Source organism: Corylus avellana, chromosome 2, assembly GCF_965113065.1.
Source record: "Corylus avellana chromosome 2, dhCorAvel1.hap1.2, whole genome shotgun sequence".
In the NCBI taxonomy this organism is placed as follows: domain Eukaryota; kingdom Viridiplantae; phylum Streptophyta; class Magnoliopsida; order Fagales; family Betulaceae; genus Corylus; species Corylus avellana.
The window spans coordinates 8,598,543-8,610,519 of NC_142491.1; the positions used below are offsets into that span (position 1 = coordinate 8,598,543).

Below are 11,977 nucleotides of genomic sequence, written 5' to 3' on the forward strand. Positions count from 1 at the left end.
TAAAAGAGAGGCTGGACATCCTAATTAAGAAGCCGTAATCTCACTTGTGTGTTCTCACTTTGTTGTGTCCTAAGGCACTTAGGGAAGAATATAGTTTATTTTTTATTTTTTTGAGAGTGAGATTTGAATGTTTGAGGTTTCGGGTTTTGAGTGGTTTTCTCCTTACTGTTTTGTACTCTATTTTTTTATAGTGAATTTGTTTTTGGGTTGTCTCTGTCAATGAATATAAACTTCTTATGCCGAACCACTTAAATCTTAATATCTTATGTGATTTATTTATTTTTTGTTTTTTTCTTTTCTACTTCTTTGAGATCCCGCACCTTAGTTCCATGTACAACAAGATTACTGAGATGAGATACATTGTTGATTTTACTGTCTTTGTATTTTGACAGAGATTTGTTGATGAGGGTAGATCTATACGATCTAATTATGCCTTGTGGATGTTGTTTTGTATGGTTTGTATTGTTTGTTCGAGATTATTTCTAGAGTGTGTGGTGTATTCTGAGCCACCCATATTTTTAAATAATTGAGCCACCCATGTTCTTGGGTATTAGCCTTCCAAATTTTTTTAAAATTCTATAAAAATTTTAAAATGCCTCCAAAATTTAAGTTTTTTATTTTTATTTTTTATGGGTTGTACCTCAAAATCAAATTTTTACCCAAAAATATCTTCTTTTTCTCATAGTTTTGCTCCTCATAAAAAATTCCTGCTCTCAAAGTTTGGGACCTTAGTCCTCCTAGAAATGTGTTTGTCAAAGGCTTGAAAAAGGAAGTGGACCGAAATTGTGTAGTAGATTTGATTAATGTGAGAAAAAAAGTAATAATGTGTTGGGTCCTTTTGGACCTGATCCAGAATATGTTATTGCTATTGTTTTTGTACTGCGTTTACCTTTTGAGCTTTGTTGTTAGGGTACTCATTCCTTTTATTGTCAATTAGTCCGTTAACCTGCTTTCCTTTTTTTTTTTTAAAAAAAAAAAAACAGCTATGATTAAAGAAAGAAAAAGAGATATTCCAATTATGTCTTCTTCTCAGTCGACTGCTATCCCGACAAATGAAGAATGAATGTTCTATTTCCAGCTGACATGATTTCAAAGCTAACAGATCTAGAGGAGAGAAAAATGCAGCATTCAAGACATAAAAGTCTCACCGTTTGTTATTATTTATTTTCTGGTGTGTATATATGAAATTAAGCAGTCTTGTCTTGACACTGGTTTTTATCATCTGAAAATTTTACAAAATAATCTAGTATTTTGAAATAATTTTTTTAATGTTCAAAAACTCAATCTTTTTTTTTTTAATTTTTTTAATTTTGTCAAAATTTAAAAAATATTCATTTTTATTATAAAAATATATTAAAAAATTGCAAAAATTCATATGTTGGTATTTTTGAAAATTTAGTTAAATCGTGAAGAACGCCCGATTGTTTTGCAATTTTTTATTTATTGTTTATAATAAAAACATGAGTATTTTGAGAATTTTGACTAAATTTAACGAAAAATTCTAATAGAGAGAGAAGGGACATTGCAAAAATTTAATAGTCCGATACCCTAAATTGATAATTTTTAAATATTAAGAAGTTATTGACAAAATGTGTGAAACTTAAAAAGAGTTTTTTTGTAAAGTTTTTTTTTTATTATTGTTATTATTATTTTTTATTTTTTTATTTAATAGGTCAGATGATGAAACCAACAAATGTTGGAACCGGATCCTCTCTAGTCTATTATAGACCGGAGAATATCCAGTTTATGGCTAGGATTTATTCTCCTAAATCTTAGGATCACAAATAGGACACATATCCCATTAATAATAATAAACATAAAAAATATATATTCATTATTTAAAATTTTTTTAAAAAATTAATAAAAAAATAAAGGGGTGGCCCTCCCCATTTTTGGTAGGGGTGGCTCCAATGGCTAGCCAAGGGGTGGCCGAACCACCCCAAAGAGCTACCCCTTTTGGATTAGGGGGTGGTTCGGCCACCTCCAAAGGCCAAGTTAAAAAAAATAAAAGTAAATGGGGTTGGCCCTTGGGGTGGCCGAAGCTACTGCCTAGCCCAAAGGGGGTGGCTCAGCCGCCCCCAAGACTCTTGGGGTGGTTCGGCCACCCTCTTTTGCAAAATGAGGTGGCCGAACCACTCCTGGCCCGCCATTGGCCCTTACCCAAAATAGGGGTGGCTCATTTTTTTATTAATTTTTTTTTTTTTTTTTAAATTTGAAATAATTTTTTTTATTATTATTTTTATTAGTGAAATATGTATTTTATTTGTGGTCCTAAAATTTATGAGAGCCCTGAATATTCTCGGAGGATTTGTTCCGCAAATGTTTTTTTTTTTTTTTTTTTTTTTGAGTAAACAGATGCATTGTATTTATTGCAAACTCTACAAAGCAGAAAACTCTGCTTGCAAGATATCACGTATACAATCCGGTGGGTTATGGTGCCACACCATATTCATGGTTTCATGCGTAGTCAAACTAGCCAGAATATGGGCCACCTTATTTCCTTCTCTATGTGTATATCGCATTTCCCAAACAGGGATAGAGCTCAAAGTAAATCTAATATCCTCTGTAAGTTGGCCCCTCCCACTCTCATCAGGGTCATCAGAGTTTATTGCAGCAATGATATTCTTTGCATTTCCCTCTAGTTGAACACTTGAACCTGCCGTATCCCCATATCAACACAGAGTTGAGCGGCCATAAAAGCATCCACGGCTTCCGCTGCTGTGGGATCCAGAAACCCATAGCGAGTCTGACTTTTCGAAGCCCACATCTGCCCCAGGTGATCACGAATAACTATCCCAAAACCCACGCGTCCCTTCTGCCTGTCAATTTTGGAGCAACGTGAAACACTTCTCACACTACTGTTGTACCTATAAAAGGAAGAAATTTTCAGTCAAGATGGCCTCCTTTTCGACAAAGTCAACAATAATCAACATCCGCTTTTTCAATTCATTGGGATAGCTTAACGTGACATACCATTTAGGAAAAATTATATTTAATTATTTTTTTTTTCTTTTTTAATCTAATTTGAATTTTATTCTTAATAAGTTTTCAATTTCAAGAATATAATCCTTAAAATTTGCCCAAATTTAAAATAGGTAACTCTATCATTTCACCGTTAAAGTTAACAATTTTTCATCTATCACTTATCTTATTTGACACTTCATAAACACTCTAATGCAATGATAGGTCAACAAGTGTTAAGTCATTTATAGAAAAAAAAATTCCAAAAAAAAAAATTCAATCTAACACGTAAAACTTAGAGAAACATAAAACATGAGAACCTAAAGAACAAATTCACTAAAAAAAAACTTTGGTTCTGTTGGCATGACATTGCGTTAAGATGTTGAGATGAACATTGACGTGTTAAATGAGACACGTGGCCAATTATAAATTGTTAGTTTTGACGGTGAAGTGACAAAGTGGCCTATTTAAACTTTAGCAAAACCTAAGAACCATATTATTGAAATTGAAAACTCAATAAATAACTAAATCCAAATTAGATAAAAACTTAAGGACTAAATACGATTTTTCCCTTAAATATATATACATATTTAATTAGTCCTAAAAATAATAAATTTAATTATTTCGGTAAAATAAACACTATTACTTATGGTACTAATTGACCGGTTATATTAGTAAGGTATAATTTGTCTCTTTGAATATGCATGAAACACATGAAGCAAGTATCTTTGACTATCATCCAAATATACTTCAATTCAAGATCGGTGGCATGTGGTTTTGATTCACGAACAAAGCTCGATCAAAGACCCTCTCCACACTCACCCACCCACCGAACATGAAGACACAAAAAGTCACATCAGCCCTAGTACTCCCCCTTTTTTGATAATATGTTTTTTCATGCTTTTTTTTTTTTTTTTTTTTTTTTTTTAATAGCATCAACCAGAAAGGGTATTATTATTTTTAGAGGTTGGTTTATAAGAAATTACTATAGTTCAGTTTGTATGCAATTTTTGTCTATTTCGTTTTATTGTCTTTTAGGGAAAACTTTATGAAACTGTCATGAATTTTCACGAGTTTTGAAAGCATCATTGAAGTTAAAAAAAAAAAAAAAAAAAAGAGTGGAAGTTCATGGTAGTTTTCTAAAGTTTTCCCTTATTTTTATTTTTTATTTTAAAGAAATTACTATAATTCAGTTTGTATGAAAGTTTTGTCCATTTCGTTTACTGTTTTTTTAAACCGCCAAGAGAGCTAATTATTAGAAAAATGATTAAAACAAAAAGTACCTTTAAAGATCTCTAATGCAATCTTAAACAGACTCTAAATGTCTCTAAGCCCTAATATATATAGCAATATTGTAATAAATTAACATTATAAAAATGTTGTAATAAAAAGTAGGGCATTATAACAAGACTTAAAATTGAGAGTAATTAACAAGAAAATTAAAATAAAATTATATCATAATTGAATTAAAATTTTATTTAAATTAAACAATAATTAGATAATAAAATATTTAAATTTCATTAAAAAAGTGATTAGGAAAGTGCTTACCAAAAATTAGTCTCACCCTTATCTCTCTCTCTCTCTCTTTCTAAAGAAATGTCCGTTAGGATTATGAGCATCCAAACATGTTATCATTAATTGAATAAGTAATCAAAAGTCATCTGAACTATTTGTTTGAGGAAACTTTACAAAGGATTCTTTAACAACTCTGTATTTTGAAAAGATTCTCATAAATTTTAAAAACTCTAAATTTGATGCAATTAACCCCCCTTCATCAATTTACCCCTAAAAGACAAAATTACCCTTCGATGTTCATTTTTTTTTTCCAAAAAAAAAAAAAAAAAATTTGAAAAAATGGGTCACAAGGTGGCCCAACCATGGGTCACCTTGTGATTTTATTTTTTATAATAATTTTTTAAAAAATTAATTTAAAATTAAGGGTAAATTTGAAATTTTATATAAAAAAAAATCCATTGGGTATAATGGTCATTTTATCACTTTTAATGTTTAAAAATTGATTGAGGGGGTAAATTGCATCAAATTGAAAGTTTTAGAGGGTGAAATTGATAGTTTTTTAAATTTATGGGGTCTTCTCAAAACATGTGTTAGTTAAGGGTCTAGAGTGAAGTTTCAAATATTTGTTTTTATAAATTAACCTGATCAAGAGATTTTAAGCAAAAAACACAACGTATTTAAATGGAATCGCCCCATTTGAAAGGTTGAATTGGCCAACTTCTTTTAGTCCTAGGCATGATTCCATTATTAAAACTACGAGTATGCATAGTCATGTGATAATTCCTCAGTCTTTTTATTATTTTATATCATATCATAAGTATTTTATTCCTCGTAACATTGTTTGAAAAGTGATTATTTTCATGCTAAAGTATTATTTTTAGTCAAAACAGATTTTCATCTATAGGTTATAAACAATGTGTTTTTCATCTTCCAATTTTATATTTTATAATGACATTGTTAAATTGTATTATTCCCATTCATATTGAGTAAAAGTTATATTTCGATTAAATACAATAGCCTTTTGATTATATAGCTAGAGATGCTTCTTTTACGAGCACTTGCTCTTTCACCTTTTGTTAACACCACAAAAAAAACAAGGTTTAGTGACATGGTTATTTGGGGCATTTTTGGCTAAAAAAACGTCCCTATTGATTTCGCAACGCTTGATTAGGGGCACTTGGGACATGTCGGTTTTTATGGCGACTAGAATTTAAGATTGAGACGTTTTTTTACGAAAAAACACCTCGAAAAGGGGACGTTTGGCTTAGTTGTGAAAAACGCCCCCTTTTTTAAATGGGGGCGCTTCCTAGGCAAGCGCCCCCTTTTTTAAATGGGGCCACTTCCTAGGCAAGCGCCCCCGTTTTTAAATGGGGGCACTTCCTAAGCAAGCGCCGCCATTTAAAAAAGAGGGCGCTTTCTAATCAAACGCCCCATTTTTAGAATAAGGGTGCTTCCTAAGCAAGTGCCCCCTTTTTAAAATAAGGGCGCTTCCTAGGCAAGCATCCCATTTTTTAAAAGGGGTCGCTTGCCTAGGAAGCGACCCCTTTTTAAATGGGGGTGCTTGCCTAAAAAATGGGGTGCTTACCTAGGAAGCACCCTCATTCTAAAAAGGGGGCGCTCAGGTGGGCAAGCACCCCCTTTCATAAATGGGGGCGCTTGCCTAAAAAAGGGGGCGCTTACCTAGGAAGCGCCCTCATTCTAAAAAGGGGGTGCTCAGGTGGGCAAGCGTCCCCTTTCATAAATGGGGGCGCTTGCCTAAAAAAGGGGGCGCTTACCTAGGAAGCACCCTCATTCTAAAAAGGGGGCGCTCAGGTGGGCAAGCGCCCCCTTTCATAAATGGGGGTGCTTGCCTAAAAAAGGGGGCGCTTACCTAAGAAGCACCCTCATTCGAAAAAGGGGGCGCTCAGGTGGGCAAGCGCCCTCTTTCATAAATGGGGGCGCTTGCCTAAAAAAGGGGGCGCTTACCTAGGAAGCGCCCTCATTCTAAAAAGGGGGCGCTTAGGTGGGCAAGCGTCCATTTTCATAAATGGGGGCGCTTGCGTGTAAAGGGCCCCTATTTCTATATGGAAGCACTTCTACGCTGCGAAGCGCCTCCAATAATTAATATTTAGATAAAATATTTTTCCCATGCAATCCATATATATTTTTTATTTTCTTCTAATATACAATATGCAATACAATATTGTATTGCGTATTTTCTCCATAAATATTGGATTAATCCATAAATATTTTCTCCATTCATCAATCTCATACAGTCTTATACATATATATCTCACAATACATATCTAATCCATATATACAATCTCATATCTCATAAGACAATTAAATCCAAAATGATGATATCATAAACACAAAGTGTACGTACCACATCTTAAAGAGTTAACAAAAATTATACCATACATATGAAATAAAATATCCAAAACGATATCATAAACACAAAGTGTACCACCTCTTAAATGAGTTCACAAAAATTGTTTATTACATATGAAATAAAATATATCAACGAGTTCGCTTAGCACTTGGCGTCAAATACGTACTCAACCTAACAGGTCAAGTATACGTACGTCACTTAACGATTACCTGCAAATGATAAAACCAAAAAAATATATATATATATATATATATTAAATTACAAACTTATATCTAACTATTTTGAAAGTTCAAACCTATATATAATTAGATTATATTACAATTGACTAAGATATGAAGATCTACACATACTTTGTGATGATCCACAATGGTCGCCTTCTGCATCAGCTGCATCCTCATCTTCATTTGTTAATTCATTCTCACCTATATATAAATAGATGCAAATGTATATTATGCAATCATATATATGTTCTTAAGTCAACAGTAATGAATTGTGTTTGAGCAGCTAGTTCCCCTATAAAAGGATAAAAGATAAAAGAAGAACAGCATAAAATAATTTTTATTGTGTTTAAATTATATAAGCCAACATTAAAGGATAAAAGATAAAGGATGAAAGATAAGCCAACATTAGAATTTCAAATTTTATGTTGTTCTTCCTTTATCTTTTATCATTTATACAACAATAAAATAATTTTTATTGTGTTTAAGTTATATAAGCCAACATTAAAGGATAAAAGATAAAGGATAAAATATAAGCCAACATTAGAATTTCAAATTTTATGTTGTTCTTCCTTTCTCTTTTATCATTTATTGTGTTTAAGTTATTTTTATATAACTTAATGTTTGAGCAGCTAATTCTCCTATATAACTAAAAATAATTTTGATGCGTCTGCTATCCAGGCGCCCTTAATTAAGTGCGCCTGGATAGCAAGCGCCATTAATTAGGGGTGCCTGCCAGCTAGGCGCCCTTAATTAACGATGCCTGGCTGGCAAGCGCTCACCTAATTAAGGTATATTCTGGACTCCAGAAGATCATCATGTTTCTTCCACAATGGTATATATACAACTTTTCCAAAGAACTTACATAAGGCAATTAAAATTCAAAAAAATGGCACCAATCTCGACGAGTAATTTTGGATAGTAAAGTGGACTATTCTGGCACTACCAATAAAGAGGAAAAACAAAGGAACATGATAATAAAGGATAAGGAAAAACAATAAATTTTTTTTAAAAAAGAAAAGAGGTATTCCGATCCACTTAATTCTGCAATAATAATTCAATACTAAATGTTAATATGAACGAACTGCACAGTGAAATCAAAACTGAATTAAATTTGAAAGAACACTCCAGGACAACCACGGAGATTCTTCAAAATTGTGATTGTTGCATTCAACAAACCAACTACACCCTAAAAGTAGAGAAAACTTTGTTGAATTTAAAATTCCTAATTCTCATAAAAATCATAATACATAAAAAATCTGACTATTAGAATCCCAAATCAACAACTTAAAGAGACAGCAGATACAAAGAAAAACAGAGACAGAGACAGAGAGAGACTCACTAGTACAGGAACATAGAGAGAGGCAGGCCGGTTTCGACTGGAGAAGATGGCCAGTGGGTTGGCCAAACGTGTGGGTCACTGGGCCCCGAAGAGAGAGATAGGAAAATCGAGATTGAGAGAGGGGCGACTAGCGCCGTAGAGAGAGATATGGATCAATATATATTGAGGGAGAGGGGAGAGGCTAGGGATCTAATATATATATATATATATATATATATATATATATATATATATCCTGATGCAGAGAGGGGGGACAGGCGGGCCGCGCGGGGAGAGGTTAGGGAAAATATATATTGAGGGAGAAATTAAGTCTTAGAGCGGGAGCTGAGGAATCAAAAAGAAAATTAAGTTCCCGCTCGCAAAAACAAAAAATATAAATATATTAAAATTAAAAAACACTTATAAATTTATTTATAAAAATAAAAAGTAAATACTAAAAATTAAAAAACATTTAAAAGAGACTTAAACTAAAAAATATATAAATGCAAAATCAGTTAATGTGGTTGTCTAGATTAAAAATTAAACTATGTGATATAAAAACAAAAATAATACTAATTCAGAAATTATCGGGATAGGCCACAATAATAATTTAATTCTTGTAGGCACCCTTAATTAAGGGCGCCTAGCTGGCAGGCGCCCCTAATTAAGGACGCCTAGATGGCAAGCGTCCTTAATTAGGGGCGCCTGCCAGCCATGTGCACTTAATTAAGGGCGCCTAGCTGGTAGGCGCCCCTAATTAAAGGCACCTAAATGGCAAGCGCCCTTAATTAAGGGTGCTTGGATAGCAGGCGTCCCGAAGTAAGAGCGCTTGCAAGCCAGGTGCCCTTAATTAGGGGCGTTTGCCAACCAAACTCACTTAATTAAGGGCGCTTGCCAGCCAATCGCACTTAATTAAGGGCGCTTGCAAGCCAGGCGCCCTTAATTAGGGGCACTTGCCAGCCAAACGCACTTAATTAAGGGCGCTTGCCAGCTAGGCGCCCTTAATTAGGGGTGCCTGCCAGCTAGGCGCATTTAATTAAGTGCGCCTAGCTGGCAGGCGCCCCTAATTAAGGGCACGTGGATAGTAGGCGTCCCGAATTAAGGGCACTTGCCAGCCAAGCCCCCTTAATTAGGAGCGCTTGCCATCCAGGCGCACTTAATTAGGGGCGCCTAGCTGGCAGGCGCCCCTAATTAAGGGCGCCTGGATAGCAGGCGTCCCGAATTAAGGGCGCTTCCCAGCCAAGCGCCCTTAATTAGGGGCGTTTGCCAGCCAGGCGCACTTAATTAAGGGCGCCTAACTAACAGTCGCCCCTAATTAAGGGCACCTGGATAGTAGGCGTCCCGAATTAAGGGCGCTTGCCAGCCAGGTGCCTTTAATTAGGAGCGCTTGCCAGCCTGGTGCACTTAATTAGGGGCGCCTAGCTGGCAGGCGCTCCTAACTAAGGGCGCCTAGATAGCAGGCGTCTTGAATTAAGGGCGCTTGCCAGCCAAGCACACTTAATTAACTAAATTGGGGCATATCCTATTGGAATGTCCCGAATTAAGGGGACGTTTTTTTGCGCAGGCGTTGCTAATTTTATTTTGTGTCATTTACACAATAAAACGTCCCTATAAGGGGATGTTTTATTAAAACACCTATATTCCAAGCGTTACTAAACCTTGTTTTTTTTGTAGTGTAAAGATGGAACTATATATAGTCATTGAAATGAAATTATCATTTCAGCCTTTGAAACGTCTGCTTTCATTTAATGTATTTTTGACTTTTTCTAGAATCTTCACATGTTCGTATGAACACCAACCTTTTGAGTTTTTTTATATTTTTTTATTATACTAGTTACTTACTAATTAAATAATAACTTTCTTAAAAGCTTATAGCCCAAACTATGAGACAATATTGTTTCTTCCTTTCAAAAAATAAATAGTATTGTTTTTGGCATGTCCACACAAAAGAGGAGGGATATTCAAACTAGTGACTTCTGCTTTCTGAGGCATGGTCCCTAACTGATTAAGCTACTCCTTGGGAACAAAAAAAAAAGATCACTTAACTTATGATCTTTCTTACCCTATCAGAAGTTTTTTTTTTTTTTTTTTTTTTTTTTTTAAACAATTCATTTAAATATAATTTCCTTATATATATATTGCTTTAAGTATTGAATCACTAAATTTATCTCCATCCTTGATGAAGTTGATTTACTATATTTACTTTAGCCGTCTCTTTATTATCACTTACAAAAAATCCCTTTTTTTCTAAAATTGTCCAGTTCCATGAAACCATGTGCTTTTCAGTAGTAACTTTAATTAACAATATATACATCGTGTATTTTCATAAATTAATAGTATTGATTGTATTCAAAATATCCTGCACTTTTATCATACATATATATATTTTTTTTAAAAAAAGTATTTTTAAGTAGTGTTTTGAAGTAATATATCTTGAATAGGGAATCATCTCCTTAACTTGCTCATTTGAAGCAAATTAAGTTATTATCCGTACACATGTTTTGTTAAAAACCGCAAGTTAATATAATAAAATGTTTCAAAACAAATCTTGAAATCAAAACAAAAAGATATTGCTTAACCCAAGATGCATATATTCACTTTAATTAACTGAAAAATAGTCATTGTTTGAAAAGTTACAACTATTACACAACATTTATTTGAATCAAGTTACTTTAAAAATAAATCGGTTTCGTACAATATATAAGGGCTCAATCTTAATCATCTTTTTTTTTTTTTTTTTTTTTTTTTAATTTTTTTATTAAACATCAAAATAAAAAGTTATAAAGTGGAAGAAAAACCATGACTTGGAAATGTATTGAAAAACATATGGTAGTGATGATGGAGTTACTTATCTATATTTTCCTAAAAGTGCAAGCTAATGACCTTTCCTATATTTCTTTCAGTCCCTCTTCACATCCCATCAAGCATCTTCATTTCTCTAGACTTGATAAAGTTCAAATTAATGGCCTTGCCCCTGCCTCTTCTGGTCCCTCCCCACTGCTCTTCCCATATCCTAAATCATCTAAACTTGGCGAAGTTACTAAAACATTACATACATGCCTTAAAGATGAAATTGAAGTTTGTGAAGAAAAATGGGAACATGTTAACATCCCTCAATTGATATTTTGTCTTGGTAGAACTAATCATAAATGCTTGAAAGAATATGGCGCAAGCCTTGGTGTAACTTGCTCAGAATGCTTGCTTGATTGCCAAATGAAAGAAAGCAAAATTATTGGGGCCTGTTTCTTTACATGTTATGAAAGGCATCTCAAGCATCGCGAGAACCCTTCAGATGTCGTTTATACTCAAAATCCTTAGTGCATGGTGTGATAAAGATTTCTTAACTACTTCTCTCTCTTATTTATTTACTGGTTAGGCCAAGTTTCCAAAGTCCAATAATAGAATGTGGAGTGCCATAACTTTTGGGCATTTGAGAATTTTTATAGCAATTTACCTAAGGTGCCTTTTTGTTGAGGTAGAGCATATTTGGGATTGTGCGTAAGAAATAAAGTTTTTAAGTTAGAAAGTATATTTTGGCAAAAGCTTTATTTTTAAAATTTTGTCAAAAGTGCATTTTTGCTATTTTTTAAG

At 33.6% G+C, this 11,977-nt stretch overlaps 1 long non-coding RNA gene across 1 annotated transcript; it reads right to left on the reverse strand.

The window, feature by feature from the left end:
- Positions 1 to 6,977: 6,977 nt before the first annotated feature.
- LOC132180441 (uncharacterized) lies at positions 6,978 to 8,512 on the reverse strand. Its single transcript, XR_009440153.2, has 3 exons — positions 8,408 to 8,512; positions 7,198 to 7,269; positions 6,978 to 7,056 (listed from the first exon to the last, which is right to left on the reverse strand). It is a non-coding gene; the product is annotated as an uncharacterized LOC132180441 (long non-coding RNA).
- Positions 8,513 to 11,977: the final 3,465 nt, after the last annotated feature.